The sequence below is a fragment of the Caretta caretta genome, chromosome 1 (genome assembly GCF_965140235.1).
Source record: "Caretta caretta isolate rCarCar2 chromosome 1, rCarCar1.hap1, whole genome shotgun sequence".
Taxonomy (NCBI): Eukaryota; Metazoa; Chordata; order Testudines; family Cheloniidae; genus Caretta; species Caretta caretta.
The window spans coordinates 105,072,221-105,089,615 of NC_134206.1; the positions used below are offsets into that span (position 1 = coordinate 105,072,221).

The following is a 17,395-nucleotide window of genomic DNA, read 5'->3' on the forward strand; positions in this document are numbered from 1 at the left end:
TGTCTGTATTTAGGCTCCTCAATAGGCTCGGTTGAGGTGTATGAAAATGATTTAGGAGCATAACTTTAGGCATTCGGTTCTGAAAATTTTGAGGAACCATTCCACAATTTCCCAACCATCATGTAACATTTCAAAATTGACCCCATCCATCAACGCTGCACAACACATCCCTCACAGTGCCTGATTTATTTGAATACTGTATTGGATTTGAGAGTATTTAATGACATAACTTTTTAACTCAATATCCAGATAACTTTATGATTCATTCTCTAGTCTTATTTCATGCACATAGTACGCTCAAACACTGGAATCTGTTTCAGTGCTGCATCAAAAAAGCATGAAGCTTTACAGATTAACTAAGCAAAGACTGAATCAACAGATGACAATTCAGAACTGCACTGGATGCATAAAATAAACTTTTTTATTAATACCTCCTACATTTCTAACAACTCTACAAGATCAATTTCATGTAATTGAACATAAGAAATGTATATGTTTTATAGTCAAAATAGGAATTTATTCGCCCAACAGAATGTTTTTTTCAAGAGGTCTTGTGAAAGAAACAAAGGACAAACTAGATATTTACATGTGGAAACTCTGCATTCCAATAACTCGAGCTGTGTAGATCCTAGTTTGCGTATGTCTCCCTCCTCACCCAGTCTCCTCTCCCTTACAAATGTCATGCTCTAGGGTTTTTCCAAATATACAAGTGTGAGAGGGAGCCTTATCAATTTAGAAAGGCTAGTTCACTACTTAAATTTCACTTACAACCTATTTTAAAAGTTTAAGTAGGATTTAGGTGGTGAATAGGCCTTCTGGTGGTCCTCTGCACAGAGGTGAATTTCACCCTTAATGCAGTGAAACACAGAGGCTCGAGTACCCTCTGAAGTAAGAATAATTTCAGCCAACCCACCTATCCACTGCCATGGTAAGTAAGCATCTTAAGTAATGAGTATTGTACAGGAATCTTTATTGTTGTTGTGTGGAAAATATATTGATATCTTATTTCTCTACTTAAATAGAAACACTTAGTTATACTTACTATTCCCTGTTGTTATTATTTTTTTTTAAATGTGGCAATATAAGTAAGGCCTTGGAATTAATCAGTCCCATCTGCATGCACAAAAGACATGACACAAGGAACAAAAAACGTCTAAGACAAAACTATGCTTCCTTTCACAGGCAATAGGGGAAATTAATGTCATCACTAGGCTGAAGACATAAAGAGATTCAAAATTAAAAATCCTTTGAAAGCTTCCAACAAGATTCCTATAATCAGCTGAAAGATATGTAATGATCAAAGGCCTTTAAAATAGTATTGTTCATACCATTAGAACTGTTTAAATGTACCCTAGTATTCATCAGAAATTATACAAGATTACTGCTGAAACTACACTATTGTTTCAGTAAGGAGCCCAGATGTTTTACGGGTAGACTTCCCCCCACTAACATAAGGTTAAAAGCTAGGATAAAAAAACAGCTGCAGTTATAAACCTTAATTACTAATAACATACCACTTCATAGGTGCTCACTTGCTATGACAAATTGCTTTATACTGAAGTGAGGGCATAGTAGGGGAAGGAAAGCAAACATTTTTCCCCATGGAGTGAGATTAGGAATGTTTTTTCTTAAAGCAATTAATGTTTATATCCAGTGTTTAGTTTTGTTCTTCCCAAAGATTTCCTCTTCTTTTATTAAATGTCATCTCAGCTACACTGTGATTGGTGAAGTGAGATAAGCACAGTTCTGCATATTTCATTACCACTGTTGTTCTGTGAAATAGCCCCCGGGATGTTATGCACAGCAGTGTCAGGTTGGGATCTGAGAACATTCCTAAGCAGGAGTCCAGAATAATGAACGTTTGACAGCTTTACTAAATCTTTCAGATTTATTATCTGATGCACTGTGTGCTTTTAATAACAATATTGTTATTGCTTTTGTCGATAACAATTTGAAGTGGCCACCTTGTCTCCTTCTTTAAACATTTAGAGGTAGCTCATATGCCATTATTTATTAGCCTTAGCTGCAGACCTGGAAAGTATGCATGTTTCAGAAATGCTTGGTGCAAGCCCTTTCAAAGGGGAAGCCAGTTTTTATTACATGTAATGTGCAGATTCAACTGAAACATCACCTTTATTTATTTATTTATTTAGATTTAACCAAACACACAAAAGAACTTCCATCCCATACTGCAGGTATTAGTCTTCAGTTAAAATACAGTATAAAATATGACAGGTTTCAGAGTAACAGCCGTGTTAGTCTGTATTCACAAAAAGAAAAGGAGTACTTGTGGCACCTTAGAGATTAACCAATTTATTTGAGCATGAACTTTCGGCATGAGCTTTCGTGAGCTAGCTGTAGATCACGAAAGCTCATGCTCAAATAAATTGGTTAGTCTCTAAGGTGCCACAAGTCCTCCTTTTCTTTTTGCGAGTATAAAATATAAAATTATTTTTAAACTAAAAGAGCAGTATATTTTCCTCATTTATACCCCCTACTCCTCTACACACAAAACCATCAGGCACCCAAAGCATATTGCAAACCAAATTAACTTTTCACCACAACTCAAACACCCTGAAGAAGCTCTCCTGCCAGACACTTCAGGTTTCCCCAACTGCCCTTATATAGGTCAAAAGTTGAGGGACCCTCACAGAGCGCCCCTTTCCAGACGCTCCCTTTCTTACATGCCAAGGCAGTTGTGGCAGTACTGCAGAAGCCATGAGGCAGTCTTTCAGGTCAAATGATACCAAGCCATTTAAGTCAAAAACAATAGCCTAAATGACACCCAGAAGACAATCGGCAACCAGTGCATCTCAGAAAGCACTGTATTGCATGCTCATGATGATTTTCTCCTATTAACGGCTTCCAAATGGATGCAAGGTACAGAAAAATGTAAAGAAAACAGCAGTAATTCAATCTCAAGGTGACAAAAGCATAGGTCATGGTAGAAAGCTTTAGCATCTCACATAAGAGACCCCTTTAAGAGGAAGAGAAACTCACTAAAACTAGTCTTCTCGGGTCTCTCTGTGAGGAAACCTAAAGACATAGATGGATAGTTCTCTCCATTCCTGTCAGGGACCACAGGACATGTTAGCAACATTTCATGATCTAGGCTGTCCAAGGCAGATGAGAGAGCTAATACTATCAGCATGAAACCTGACTTTTCTCCATTTCAAGGACAAGATCATCAACCAACATAACAAGTGCAGTCTCTGCATCATACCAGGTCAAAACCCCAATTGAAAAGGGTCAAAGAAGTCAATGGCATCAAGATAATGACTTGCCTCACTATAGCTTTTTCCAAAAATGGGAGACTTGAGGACAGTGCCAAGAGATGTCTTTCCGAACAGACTATGATGATATTCTTCCTTTCAGACAGTTGGCTCCCTCTTTAATAAACAATGATAGTCTCTGCTAGGAACCGTACTATTTCCTCACTTACCTTCAACAGCCAGGAAGGACAAATCTCCAAACTACAAGCTGTGCCATAAAATGCTCCCAACACACCCGGAACCTCAGTGTTTCACACTGAAACAGAGAAGACCCAGCATTTCCCCCTTCCATTTATATCCTGGGTCAGTGGATGCAGACAGTTTGGTCTGAATCTCATTGATTTTATCTGCAAAACAACCAGAAATTTCCTTACAACTGTAGGGATTTACATAACTGAGTAGAGACAGCTAGAATTAAGTATCTACTACTCTGAAGTAGCTATCTACTAGTTGTAGCTACTAAACTATCTACTACTCTTAATAAATCAGTTTATTGAGATTCATAGAATCATAGAATCATAGAATATAAGGGTTGGAAGGGACCCCAGAAGGTCATCTAGTCCAACCCCCTGCTCGAAGCAGGACCAATTCCCAGTTAAATCATCCCAGCCAGGGCTTTGTCAAGCCTGACCTTAAAAACCTCTAAGGAAGGAGATTCTACCACCTCCCTAGGTAACGCATTCCAGTGTTTCACCACCCTCTTAGTGAAAAAGTTTTTCCTAATATCCAATCTAAACCTCCCCCACTGCAGCTTGAGACCATTACTCCTCGTTCTGTCATCTGATACCATTGAGAACAGTCTAGAGCCATCCTCTTTGGAACCCCCTTTCAGGTAGTTGAAAGCAGCTATCAAATCCCCCCTCATTCTTCTCTTCTGCAGGCTAAACAATCCCAGCTCCCTCAGCCTCTCCTCATAACTCATGTGTTCCAGACCCCTAATCATTTTTGTTGCCCTTCGCTGGACTCTCTCCAATTTATCCACATCCTTCTTGAAGTGTGGGGCCCAAAACTGGACACAGTACTCCAGATGAGGCCTCACTAATGTCGAATAGAGGGGAACGATCATGTCCCTCGATCTGCTCGCTATGCCCCTACTTATACATCCCAAAATGCCATTGGCCTTCTTGGCAACAAGGGCACACTGCTGACTCATATCCAGCTTCTCGTCCACTGTCACCCCTAGGTCCTTTTCCGCAGAACTGCTGCCTAGCCATTCGGTCCCTAGTCTGTAGCTGTGCATTGGGTTCTTCCGTCCTAAGTGCAGGACCCTGCACTTATCCTTATTGAACCTCATCAGATTCCTTTTGGCCCAATCCTCCAATTTGTCTAGGTCCTTCTGTATCCTATCCCTCCCCTCCAGCGTATCTACCACTCCTCCCAGTTTAGTATCATCCGCAAATTTGCTGAGAGTGCAATCCACACCATCCTCCAGATCATTTATGAAGATATTGAACAAAACCGGCCCCAGGACCGACCCTTGGGGCACTCCACTTGATACCGGCTGCCAACTAGACATGGAGCCATTGATAACTACCCGTTGAGCCCGACAATCTAGCCAGCTTTCTACCCACCTTGTAGTGCATTCATCCAGCCCATACTTCCTTAACTTGCTGACAAGAATACTGTGGGAGACCGTGTCAAAAGCTTTGCTAAAGTCAAGAAACAATACATCCACTGCTTTCCCTTCATCCACAGAACTAGTAATCTCATCATAGAAGGCGATTAGATTAGTCAGGCATGACCTTCCCTTGGTGAATCCATGCTGGCTGTTCCTGATCACTTTCTGCAGTTGCAACAATGGAGGCAAAGAAACATTTGTTTGCCTCACACATAGTTATGGCAAAAGAATTTAAAAAATCATCATGGCACAAATGCCCAACTTCTATCAGACACTTTTATTCCTGGTGTGGTAATCCTTTTCCCCCTCTTACTTCATCAAGTAAGTCATCATAAACTATGGAAGTGTGCAAGGATGAAGTTTGGAAAGTGGGTATCTAAGGGCCACCACAGATAGCTGAGGATAAAATATTATTTTAAAGGCCTCCCAAAGCATTAGCAGAGTGGTCTCTTGGCAATCTATTATTGTTCCTCAGAGCCCTCTGGAAGTATTCAGCATTATATTCTGGTGACTGCCATCCAACATAAGAAAGGAGAAAAGAGGAAAAAGTTAACCCAAACTACCCTTCTATGGTTTCTAACCTAACAACACATAAGGGTAGTCCTGTCCATTCCTGTCAGGGACTGCAGTATATGTCTATGGTGATTTCTCCATGACAGTAGAATAATATCCAACCTTCCAGTCTCTACTCCTAAACCAGACATGTCATACAGAACGTGGCCTGTCATATGAGCTGAAGAATAGGAAGATTCTGAGCCAAATCCTCGTCTGCTATAAAGCTACATAGCGTTGATTACTTTAATAGAGCTATTCCAGTTTATGCTACTTGAGGATGGTTCATTATGCCCAATAGCTTGAAAGTTCAAATAACTGAAATATTGTAAAACGTGAACCAAGAAAGTTAGACTTTAATGTGTGGGCAAAACCTTTAATGTTCAGTTATCTCAAATTCTCAGAACTACCTGCAAGTCTGACTTAATTGTAAGTTTTAAATCCAAATAATCTCATTAATTCACTTTTTTTTTATATTCATATTGCCATGTTTTTCCACAGTTCATTACATGGAATAATGTTAGTGGTAAGAGAAGTAACAGCAAGTTACTGGTGCAAGGAATTATTATGAAAGGAGAAACAGATACATCATAACATTCCAAGTAAAAAGCTGCAAGTTTGTATTTTAATTTCTGTTTATATATCCAATAATTTTAATAATGATGATACAGAAATTGGGTTCATGTGCTCTTGCATCATAGGTGTTTCTGAGGTTTAATTTATTTACACATTTCCCTAAACCTTCTGAATTACCTCGCATACTTTAAAGGTTCGTATCATCCTTTTTACTGAGGTAAAATGAAATCAGTCAGGATTGTGACTGCAACTTTATTAAATTGGGAGTGGGATTAAATTAAAAAGTTTTTGTTTCCTTGGGGCTCAGGTTATGAGACCTAAAACTTGAACCTATACTTAAAAGCAGAACTCAATCTCTCTACTTCCTCTTGTTGTTGTAGCTCTTTTTTTTAAAAGTGATAATTTCACAGTAAATATTTGTAGAAAAGTTAATTATTCCTAAATTTCATATGATAAATTAAGTTTGGATTTTAAAAATTATATTATTCAGCAGTAGTGATGACATAAAGTTGGCCTTTGCCAATAGTTACCACACAGTAATATCTGAGATAACGTATTTTTTCCCTATTTATTGTGTGATGACTGTGTCGCACGTGAAATAATACAGTTTGCTCAGGTATTTTGCTAGTCCTATGAAGTAATGAACAATGTCTCAGTAAAACACTACTACTTTTTTCCTACTAAAATTATTTAGTTGAAACATGAAGTCAACTTTAAAAGGCAGTTTAAAAAGGTTGAGTTTTTGCCCTAAGGAATGAAGAGATATTTAATCAAAGGGTATTCATACAGTCCGTGATATTACGTACTGGCAAAACATTAGCAAAACAAACAAACAAAAAACAGAATTGCTTTTGAAATAATTCTTGCATGTGTCACAGACATGAAATCCAGGGGGTTAGTTGTTGCAGATTTTAACATTCTTCAGAGAATTTGGCATTGTTCTTAGGCTCTAGTGGGCAAATCCTTGTCCCGTTGAAATCAATGAGAGTTTTGTAATCAACTTCAATGAAAACAGGAGCTAGCTGTAAATGACCACTCAATTTATATAACATGATGAATAAGGCATTTCAGTGATAATTTATGTAAATTTGCTAAAACACTTCATATTGTATGAAATATACAGTCACGAGGAAAATGCATTCAAGTCATAATATGGAATTGCAACAACTTTTACTGCCCTAGCAGTTATTTTTGTGAAGTGAATATGAAAAAGATTATCATTGTTCACTGTCACTCTTTGCCTCGTTAGGCCAACTTCCATCACCACCAAGATTAAGCAGATTGTGTCCCTGATCTTATTCCTATATCCATTTTAAAGCTTTTTTTTTTACAAGCACAAGTAACATCTGTCCTTTTCAGTCTTTTAACAGCATCCAACCAAATTGACAGATGTTTCCAAAACCATGCTGTCTGCTAACATTTAAAGAAATACAGTATTTGCATAAACACTGGGAATTCCAAGCTTAGTACCTTCCATACTGCTTTAATTTTTAAAATCAACATTTTTTTGTTCTATACCCATCATTTTGTTTTACTCCTCATAAAGCAGACATTGTGTGCACACATCTGTTAAATCTGGGCTGCATTTATTACAGTTCTGTTCTTCCAGAAACAGGAAGGATTAATTACCACAGACCAGCTCTAGATGCACCCCCGTGTTTCTTAACACACAAAATTAATTCAGAGTTGACAAAACTCTTTCAGACACAACCTGCTTCCTGCTGATGGCGCTTTATTAGCATATTCTTCCCAGAAAAAAAATGCCTCATAGGCCCTTTTTACCTCTCCTCAGAGTTCAATTTGTAAAGCACTGAGTGACAGGCAGCAAAATGGCTTGAATATATCTAAGGCAAGTTGCCAAAATCCTCCCGATAGAAGCACTTTGGAGCCTTTGTTCTGAGTACATTAAAGTCACAGAAGGTCCATGTACTGTAGACAGTACAGGGCAGGCAGGATGTTCACAGTAAGACAAAACAGCAGGTGATAAATGACATTAAATAACAGTGAGAATTTACCACAGACTAAATTAACTACTGGAGTGAAATGTTCTCAACTCTAAGGCTGTATTAACAGTGAATTTATAATGAGGTGATTATCATTCTTTTTAGTGTTCAAGGAAGTCTATATGTAAAAATGATGAAGACAGCTCTATTTGACTCCAGAGACAAGAGGCTGGAAATGGTTCTAAAAACGGTAGAGAATAATTCTTCTTCCAGCCCTTATAAAGTCATTTATAAAATAAGTACTTACAAGGGAATTAGACTGTTGGATACCTGACACACACAGATTCATAAAAATTAGAGCAACAGTGAGATGACTTCTAGCAGTTCAAACCCTTGCAAATATGCTTCTGTCACTGTCATTGAAAAAGCTCACATTTGAAAGTCCGTTTGCTTTGAGAGAGGGAGGGAGATGCGTAGGAGGGTGGATGAGAGTGAATCTCTGGTGTTTGTAGGTATTTATATCTCATATTGTATTTTGTAAAAGGCATATTATTAGGGCGAGTGCTTTTGTTAGCTAGGTTACGTCCCCTCATAAGCTCTTAACACTGTTTTTTTCCATTTGTGATGTTTTACACGTAAATACTTTTATGGTTAACTTATTTCAAAGTGCTAAGAAATCAAGGGAAATGCAAATGCCATCTCCTAAGAAGTATGAACATACGTAATAAATGTATTACTTGGTTTTAGTAACTTCATATTCTTTGTTGAGTTATGTACATAGGTAATTACGAGCTTCACACAAGATTTCCCTCTTTCGCATTTTACTTACCTGGATTTGACATAATTCCCACCATAATATCTGGTTGATCTGCCAGAACTCAACATGATCTCTCTGTAAAAAAAGGGAACAAAGAATAAGCTCTATTAAAATACCCAAATGACTGACAGGGCTTAGAAAAGGAGTAGAAATGCACGCTACAAAAGTGAGAAAGCATATGGCTTAGAAAAGGAAGGGATTTCCAATGTTCCCTAAAACTCGGTGGTAACTCCATCTTAAAAGACATCATTTTTGAAATTCATTTACTTTCATATTAAAGCCTGACCGATCCCTTCAAACTACCAGGCATTAGTAAGGATAAATGGACTCACAACATACAATCAAGGAATGAAGGTTGATCCCCATAACCATGCCCTAGCTACTGAATTTGTGATTCAATCCACAGATGAATTCCACTTCGATCTCATTCCTGGTGAGGAGGGAATGAGGATATAGACAAGAGGGAGCTCACTCTGCAAAGACTTGAGACTTCCTCTCAATCCACAAGCTAACAGGGTCCCGCAGTCCCTCCTGACTCCTATACTAAGGTTTGCCTCGCATGCTGGTCCCTTAAAGCCTGGGTACCAGCTGCGTTGGGACAGTATTTATTTACATTTATTACCCCAACTTGTGGAGTTGTCATGTTTGCACAACAAGAAGTTCCCAAATCTTTGCACTCCATTTTTCAAAAGGCAATGGTTCATTTCTTCCTTTAGCTGCATTAACTACATTGGTGACTAATAACTGTAAAATTGTAAAAATTTCTTGAATTGGGTTTGCTTGTTTCATTCACTGACGCATTTCTTTATTTAAAACGAAACAAACAAAATCAAATAAAATACCTTCCCAGGGTAAATTTCTCCTCCCTACTCCTTCCCCACTTTGCAGAGCCCCAGTGCAAGACCTCATGTGCCACTTTTTAAATCATTATTATTAATTTATGTTCTATTTTTGAAACAATACACCTGACAGCATATTGCTCTTTTAGTACAGTTGGCAGCTTGCTTCCAGTCTTTATTCTCTCATCATTTAGATTATGTACTTCCACAACTGCTTCAACAAAACAACAACAGGCTGGGGTACTTAATATCTGTCTTAGAATTCAGACAGACTCCAACCTTTGCCTCGCCATCAAAAGATCAGGTTACATTATGGGCCTTTCATCAATTGTGTTGTATAAAGATTTTTCTATTCTTGATCTTGCTTTTTTTTCCCTTCCTTTCCCTTTTCCTATTTAAATCCCTTTACTTAGTACATCAATATAAATATGTGTAAGATGCAGCCTCCTATCAGACACAGACGTGGTCTCCATTGCTTACAGCAAAGCAAAGGTATGCAAATTCTCCAAATAGATTGGACCATAGGATAGTTCTTCTGACATTCTTTAACTCTGCAGTTGATGCTAGCCATTGTGGAATTCTCCCTGACTTGTTTCTTGCTGTTAACACTAGGAAATCTCACAAGCATTCAAAAGAAAAAAAAAGTCAGAGGTTATTAAGGAAAAAAAATCAGAAAATGTGTATTTAAGAGCTGAGGTATTATCGGACTTCAGGAAATAGAGTAAACAGAGTACAATAAGGATACCTGAACCCCAAAATTAGCCCTGCATTGGGGTTTGTTTGGTAATGCATTTTTCAAAATTAAAAATATGGAAAGAAATCTCTAATATAAAGATGTTACAATGGTAATTAAAAAAAAAAAAGAAGAAAATTGATGGCTTGTAGGTGAGCACTGCTCCCATGGCCCCACTACTTCCTACAAAATAGAGTCTGACTTCACTCCAAAAGCAGTACACAGCTCTTTGCAGGGATTAAATACATATATCTGCAAGCAGGCAGCACTGGGTTTATCAAGCATTATTTTCACTGGATTTTACAGATTGCTGTAGTGTTGAAAGCATCTCATTTAAAACTCTTTTGAGAATGTTAATTAAATTTCTTATAGTTATGGTCTGCCATTTTTTTTTCTGAATACATAGTATCTTATTTAAATTTCCTACAGAATTTAGATAGCTGTGCCTCTGAAATGGCCAGCATTCTATAGCCCTAATATGTAGCATTGGACAGATGTACAGCACCAAGTAGAGGTTTACTCCTGCTACCTGTCTCTCACAATGGCGCATGGTTGGGAATTTGAAAACTAATTTTGTTTGGCTCTGAGCTGTGTGTGCTAAAATTCTTGCAATCTCTAATGTTAAAAGCATAACAAATACTGTGTTTGACAACTCAGCATTACTTATAACATGCCTATTAAATGAGGAAGGGATTTTACTTTAGGGTTTCTCAACATAAAAGCAATCTGGGAAGAAAAAAAGAAACCAGGAATTAAGCTTTTTTGTTATTTAGTATCTGGCAATTTGCAGATATTAGTTCAAATATGTAAATGTAGTCCCAAGGAGGAGTTAATTAGAGCCCTGCAAATCTGTTGATATCTGCTTTATAGCCACAGATATCCACAGGCCATGTTTGCTGATCGTGGATCAGATGCAGATAAAAATTTTGTATCCACACAGGGCTCTAAAGATAATCAGAGACTGGATGTCTTTAATAAACTTGTTGCATGTAATCTTAGTTCATCCTGACTGCTAATTGGTGATGGTACAAGTGACTCTGGGCCAGCTTCTCCTCTCAGTTACACTCAAAAACCAATGTAAGTGAGGGTGTTTGTATCCTGTTCAACCTTCACAACCAGACATACAATCAACGTTTTTGACTCAATCCTCCTTCCATTGAAACAATTGAGATTTTTACCACTGACATCTTGGGGCCAGAAAAGGCCCTTAATTTGCTGAACTTTCTTAGCAGGAAAAGCACAGGAGCATATAGACTTCATTGTACACAAAGAACTAGTTAAAACACCTCTAAGAGGAAAAAATGGTTCAAGTACCAAAAGGTGACACAGTACAAGGATAGACAAAATCCTGCAATCCTCATTCAGCCAAAATTCCCATTGAGACCAAAAATAAAGACTAAATAATTTGCCTAACCATGAATAATTATATTAAATGAATACATTTAATGTGTATCAATATTTATCAATGCTGGTGTGCAAAGTATTTCTGGTACAGAAATAATTGTAAGGGTAAAAACAAAATTATGCATTTTAAAGGCCTCTTTACTGTCCATATGCCTGTCTGCTGCTTAAAAAAATCTACAATAATTTCAAAGAGCTTGATATTCCCATCTGCAGTGGAGTATGGATATCAGAAGAAAACAAATGACATGGAATTGCTTGCACATAACCATTGACAAAGGCAATGCTTTCAGCTTGTCCTGTTTCCAGTATGTTAAAGGTGCTGAATACAATTGTAACACCTTTATTACATTCAATATCAAGGAATTTTCTCTGTTATCATCACTATTACAATTTAACTAAAATATTTAACCTAGTTAATGCTTATGACCTGTAAATCAGCCTGGATTTCTTATGCATCCAAAATCTCATTGACTTCATTTGGAGGTGTGGATGTACAAGGAATAGATCTTTAAGTATGTACTTTGTTGTGATTCAGTTTTTAAACAGACATACAATTTTTACCGCTTAAAATCCTATTTTTGAAGAGAGGAATACCCAAAAAATGTAGGGGATAATTGTACCATTATTTTCCTTTCAAAGAGCAATTTTATATGTATTTACATTCCATATTCATGTGCTGGTGTGTAGCTGCATTAAATAGATACACAATAAACAATATGGATAACGATATGGAAACGGTCTAGAGCATTTGTACTTTACCATAAGGTTGGCAATTTGTAATCAACTGTAGTTAACATTATGAGAGTTCTTGCTTTCTGAAGGGACTACTGGAAAGGACATAAAGAGGCAACGTTTTATTTTTGACACGTTGACCTTTGAAAACCAACAAGACACATAACTTCTTGTTGATTTATTAAGGTGGCTTGGACAGTGTTTCTAGTTATGTTGCATTCAGAATTCCAGAAAGAACAATCAACTTCAAAGTTCATTTTTATTAGCTATATTTACTCAGGAAGAGGAGCCCATCCTTCAATCTGTGAAGATGTTTATGATCCATGGAGAGATAGTTTATTCTGCATGGAGCATTGGTAGGTCACATGATGCTGGATCTCCCTATTTATAGCTGCTAAACTCCATTACAAGACAGCAAGTAATCTGTTAAATATGTTCCTTTTCAATGTAATCAGTGTTTACAGTTACCAAAGGGAGGTGGACCATGTGATTGTGAATGGAAAAGCAGGTAGACTATGATACACTGGTTCATTGGTGATCTTCCAGAAAACACCATCCTGGCCACTATGGATGAAGAAGCCCTCTACACCAACATTCCACACAAAGATGGACTACAAGCCATCAGGAACAGTATCCCCGATAATGTCACAGCAAAGCTGGTGGCTGAACTTTGTGACTTTGTCCTCACCCATAACTATTTCACATTTGGGGACAATGTATACCTTCAAGTCAGCGGCACTGCTATGGGTACCCGGATGGCCCCACAGTATGCCAATATTTTTATGGCTGACTTAGAACAATGCTTCCTCTGCTCCTGTCCCCTAACACCTCGACTCTACTTGTGCTATTGATGACATCTTCATTATCTGGATTCATGGAAAAGAAGCCCTTGAGGAATTCCACCATGATTTCAACAATTTCCATACCACTATCAACCTCAGCCTGGACCAGTGCACACAAGAGATCCACTTCCTGGACACTACAGTGCTAATAAGCGATGGTCACATAAACACCACTCTATACCGGAAACCTACTGACCGCTATACTTACTTACATGCCTCCAGCTTTCATCCAAACCACTCCACATGATCCATTGTCTACAGCCAAGCTCTGCGATACAACCGCATTTGCTCCAACCCCTCAGACAGAGACAAACACCTACAAGATCTCTATCAAGCATTCTTACAACTACAATACCCAACTGCTGTGAAGAAACAGACTGACAGAGCCAGAAGAGTACCCAGAAGACACCTGCTACAGGACAGGCCCAACAAAAAAAATAACAGAACGCCACTAGCCATCACCTTCAGCCCCCAACTAAAACCTCTCCAGCGCATCATCAAGGATCTACAACCTATCCTGAAGAACGATCCCTCACTCTCACAGATCTTGGGAGACAGGCCAGTCCTTGCTTACAGACAGCCCCCAAACCTGAAGCAAATACTCACCAACAACCACACACCACACAACAGAACCACTAACCCAGGAACCTATCCTTGCAACAAAGCCCGTTGCCAACTGTGTCCACATATCTATTCAGGGGACACCATCACAGGGCCTAATAACACCAGCCACACTATCAGAGGCTTGTCCACCTGCACATCTACCAATGTGATATATGCCATCATGTGCCAGCAATGCCCCTCTGCCATGTACATTGGTCAAACTGGACAGTCTGTATGTAAAAGAATAAGTGGACACAAATCAGAAGTCAGGAATTATAACATTCAAAAACCAGTCGGAGAACACTTCAATCTCCCTGGTCGCTCGATTACAGACCTAAAAGTGGCAATACTACAACAAAAAAACCTTCAAAGACAGACTCCAATGAGAAACTGCTGAATTGGAATTAATTTGCAAACTGGACACCATTAAATTAGGCTTGAATAAAGACTGGGAGTGGATGGGTCATTACACAAAGTAAAACCCTTTTTCCATGCTTATTTTTTTTTCCCTACAGTTACTCATACCTTCTTGTCAACTGTTGGAAATGAGCCATCCTGATTATCATTACAAAAGGGTTGTTGTTTTTTCTCCTGCTGATAACAGCTCACCTTAACTGATCACTCTCATTATAGTGGGTATGCAACACCCATTTTTTGTATATGTATATATGTATATATATATATATCTTCCTACTGTATTTTCTACTGCATGCATCCAATGAAGTGGGTTTTAGCCCACAAAAGCTTATGCTCAAGTAAATTTGTTAGTCTCTAAGGTGCCACAATTACTCCTCGTTCTTTTTGGTTCAATTAAGTTTTGATCCAGTGGTAACTGTAACATTCTAGGTGGTCATAGATGTGTTACAAACTGAATATATCTTAACATTTTAAATTCTAAATAGATCATACAAAACTTCCACACCCCCACATTACCTTTCTATTCATGTTGATATGCAGCCCACTGAATTTTCATTTGAAAGTCACCTTTCAACAAACCCCCAAAGTCAAAAGAAACTTCAATAGAAACCACCAATTTTGCATGTTTTCAGATCAAATACCTGCAGAACTGCTTGGTTTATAGTGGCTTCAGTCTGAATGTACAACTTCTTTCAGTATTTGCCTGGAAGTTGACTCTAATTTCTCAAAACTCAACCAAGGCTTGTCAAAATAACTATGAATTATTTGAAGCAAAACACACTCAAGCTCTCTCTCCATATGTGTCTGTGTGTAAATACGTTGTATAGTGCCCATCACTGTAATATCTGAGCACCTAAAATATTTATTTTTAAAAAATCAACTGAAATGTATATAAATTTCCACTGTTTTCTTTGTGTTTTTCCTCTTTCACACAGTTCTTTTACTAATTAGCTTTTGAACTGCTGTTTGAATCCTGATTGGGTGACGTAGATTATTTTATCCAGGACTGAAATGGAAAGGGGAGAAAACAACATCATGAAATCATCTGGAGTTTCCTGATGAAAGAAAATGCTTTGATGTCCTCATCATCTGGCTAAATTACAGCATAGATTTCATGTATTAAATAATAGTTTACATTTAAATAGGACCCTCTCATTCTGAAGGGTTCCAAAGCTCTTCACAAACTGTAAACATAAATCAGCACTACTACCATTATAACCAGTATTCATGGACTTCAGCAGGGGCTGTGGAATCATGTTATGGGGCAGTATTCATTCTTCAAAACGCAGTGGAGCATCCTTGTATAAAACATGTGTCACGTTCTGGGATGCAATCCAGACTGGTGAAGAGTTTGCAGTCACTCTACCAGTTGTTAAGCAAGGCTGGAGGAGACCAGTGGAAGTCTGTGGCATTGCAGGCAGGCTCCTGAGAGGAGAGAACTCAAGGAACCCAGGGTGACAGGGCTGGCAGTGACACAACCCTGAGACTGCTCTAATTTACAGTGTGGGACTGACCCACCTCAGCTGCCCTCAGGCTTATGGGAACAGAAAGGTGGTTGAAAATGAAACATAACCGGACCCAAGGATCTAGCTCTTATGATTGCATTGTCCCCCGCTCCCGCTGATCTGCTAGCTAGCTCTGATGGCTCTGCTGTCCATTTCTCTCACATATGTTTCCCTGCCGTTTCCCTTGTTGCCCTTTATGCATGGTATGCTCTCCCAACTTTTGTCCACCAAGCTATCATATGCTCCTGAAAACTCAACCCCTTTTGTGATGTCTACAGCAAGGAACTGATCCATACCCCATTATTGGGAAAGACTCCCATTGGCCCCAATAGGTTTTGGTTCAGCCCTTTAATTGCGGGCTTGCCTACATGGCACTACAAAGCACACCAGAGGGATATGCTTTGTTAAGGCACTAATGTGTTTCTCTCTAACTGACCTATATAGAGCCTAGCTCTAAAAGCTACCTAGATTGTATCAGCCCACTCCTGTTTGAAACAAGACTACATCAGCACTGACTAGGTAACTTTTAGAGCATGCCAGCAGGGTTTACATGGGCTAGTTAGAGAACAACATGTTAGAGTGCTTTACAAATCACATCCGTCGGGTGCACTTTGCCATACAATGTAGGCAAGCCCTGAATCAAAAATATTCATTGTTTTTATCTTTCTTTCTTTATATTCAAAATATACCTTTACTGAATCAACTGAAACACCAAGATGTAGACATGCCTTAACCAATAACAGTAAAAGAACAAAAGAGCTCTTCTCTAGTACTTTTCATCAATAGATCTCAAAGCACTTTACAAAAAAGGTAGGTATCATTACAGGAGGCACAGAGAGGTGAAGTGGCATTCCCAAGTCTAAGCTGGCGAGGCACACAGCTGGGAATAGAACTGTTTAATATATGGGTGTAACCCTCAACCTTTCACTACTAATTTTGTCAGAACAAAAATTTTGATTTTAAGCAAAGCTGTTTGAGGATTGTGGAATCTTCTTCATAACCATGTTTTGAAAAAAAATCTGTAAATTATATGTGGTAAAATTTTGACCAACTCTAGTTTTAAGGGTAGAGATCATGCATTTATTTGTCCTCTGCAAAATGCTAAAACATCTGTGGGTGCTATAAAATAATAAAGAAGAGGAATAATTAATAATTTTCTTACACAGATACCAAATAATGAGGTTTTCATGGCTTTATCACCAACAACCTGAGGTGAGGAAAGGTTAGACTATATGACTGGATTTTTGAATGTTTAAATTATTCATCTTTTCCTTAATCTTGAAATTTTCATATTTGTGTAGGAGCTTCTTTAACCATAGACTGGTGTTTTCGAGCAAACTTACTATGATATAATACTATGCATCCTTTACTAACAAGACACATATTTAGGACAACTGATATCTTATTTCCTTAGAACTTTAGATTTAGTATTAACTGAAATGCTGGAGATTACTAGCTAGCTTTGTGCTTTACTGACTAGTTCCTCCAAAATTGTTATGGCATTTCCTTTACAATTTTTATTTTTATATATCTATATATATA

The 17,395-nt window shown here is 38.1% G+C and overlaps 1 long non-coding RNA gene across 1 annotated transcript in view; it reads right to left on the minus strand.

The window, feature by feature from the left end:
* The window catches only part of LOC142069852 (uncharacterized), a 220,519-nt gene that overhangs the window by 181,272 nt on the left and 21,852 nt on the right, over positions 1 to 17,395 (minus strand). Inside the window, exon 2 of the long non-coding RNA XR_012665820.1 lies at positions 8,791 to 8,853. This is a non-coding gene — a long non-coding RNA (uncharacterized LOC142069852). The remainder of the gene's footprint in view (positions 1 to 8,790; positions 8,854 to 17,395) is intronic.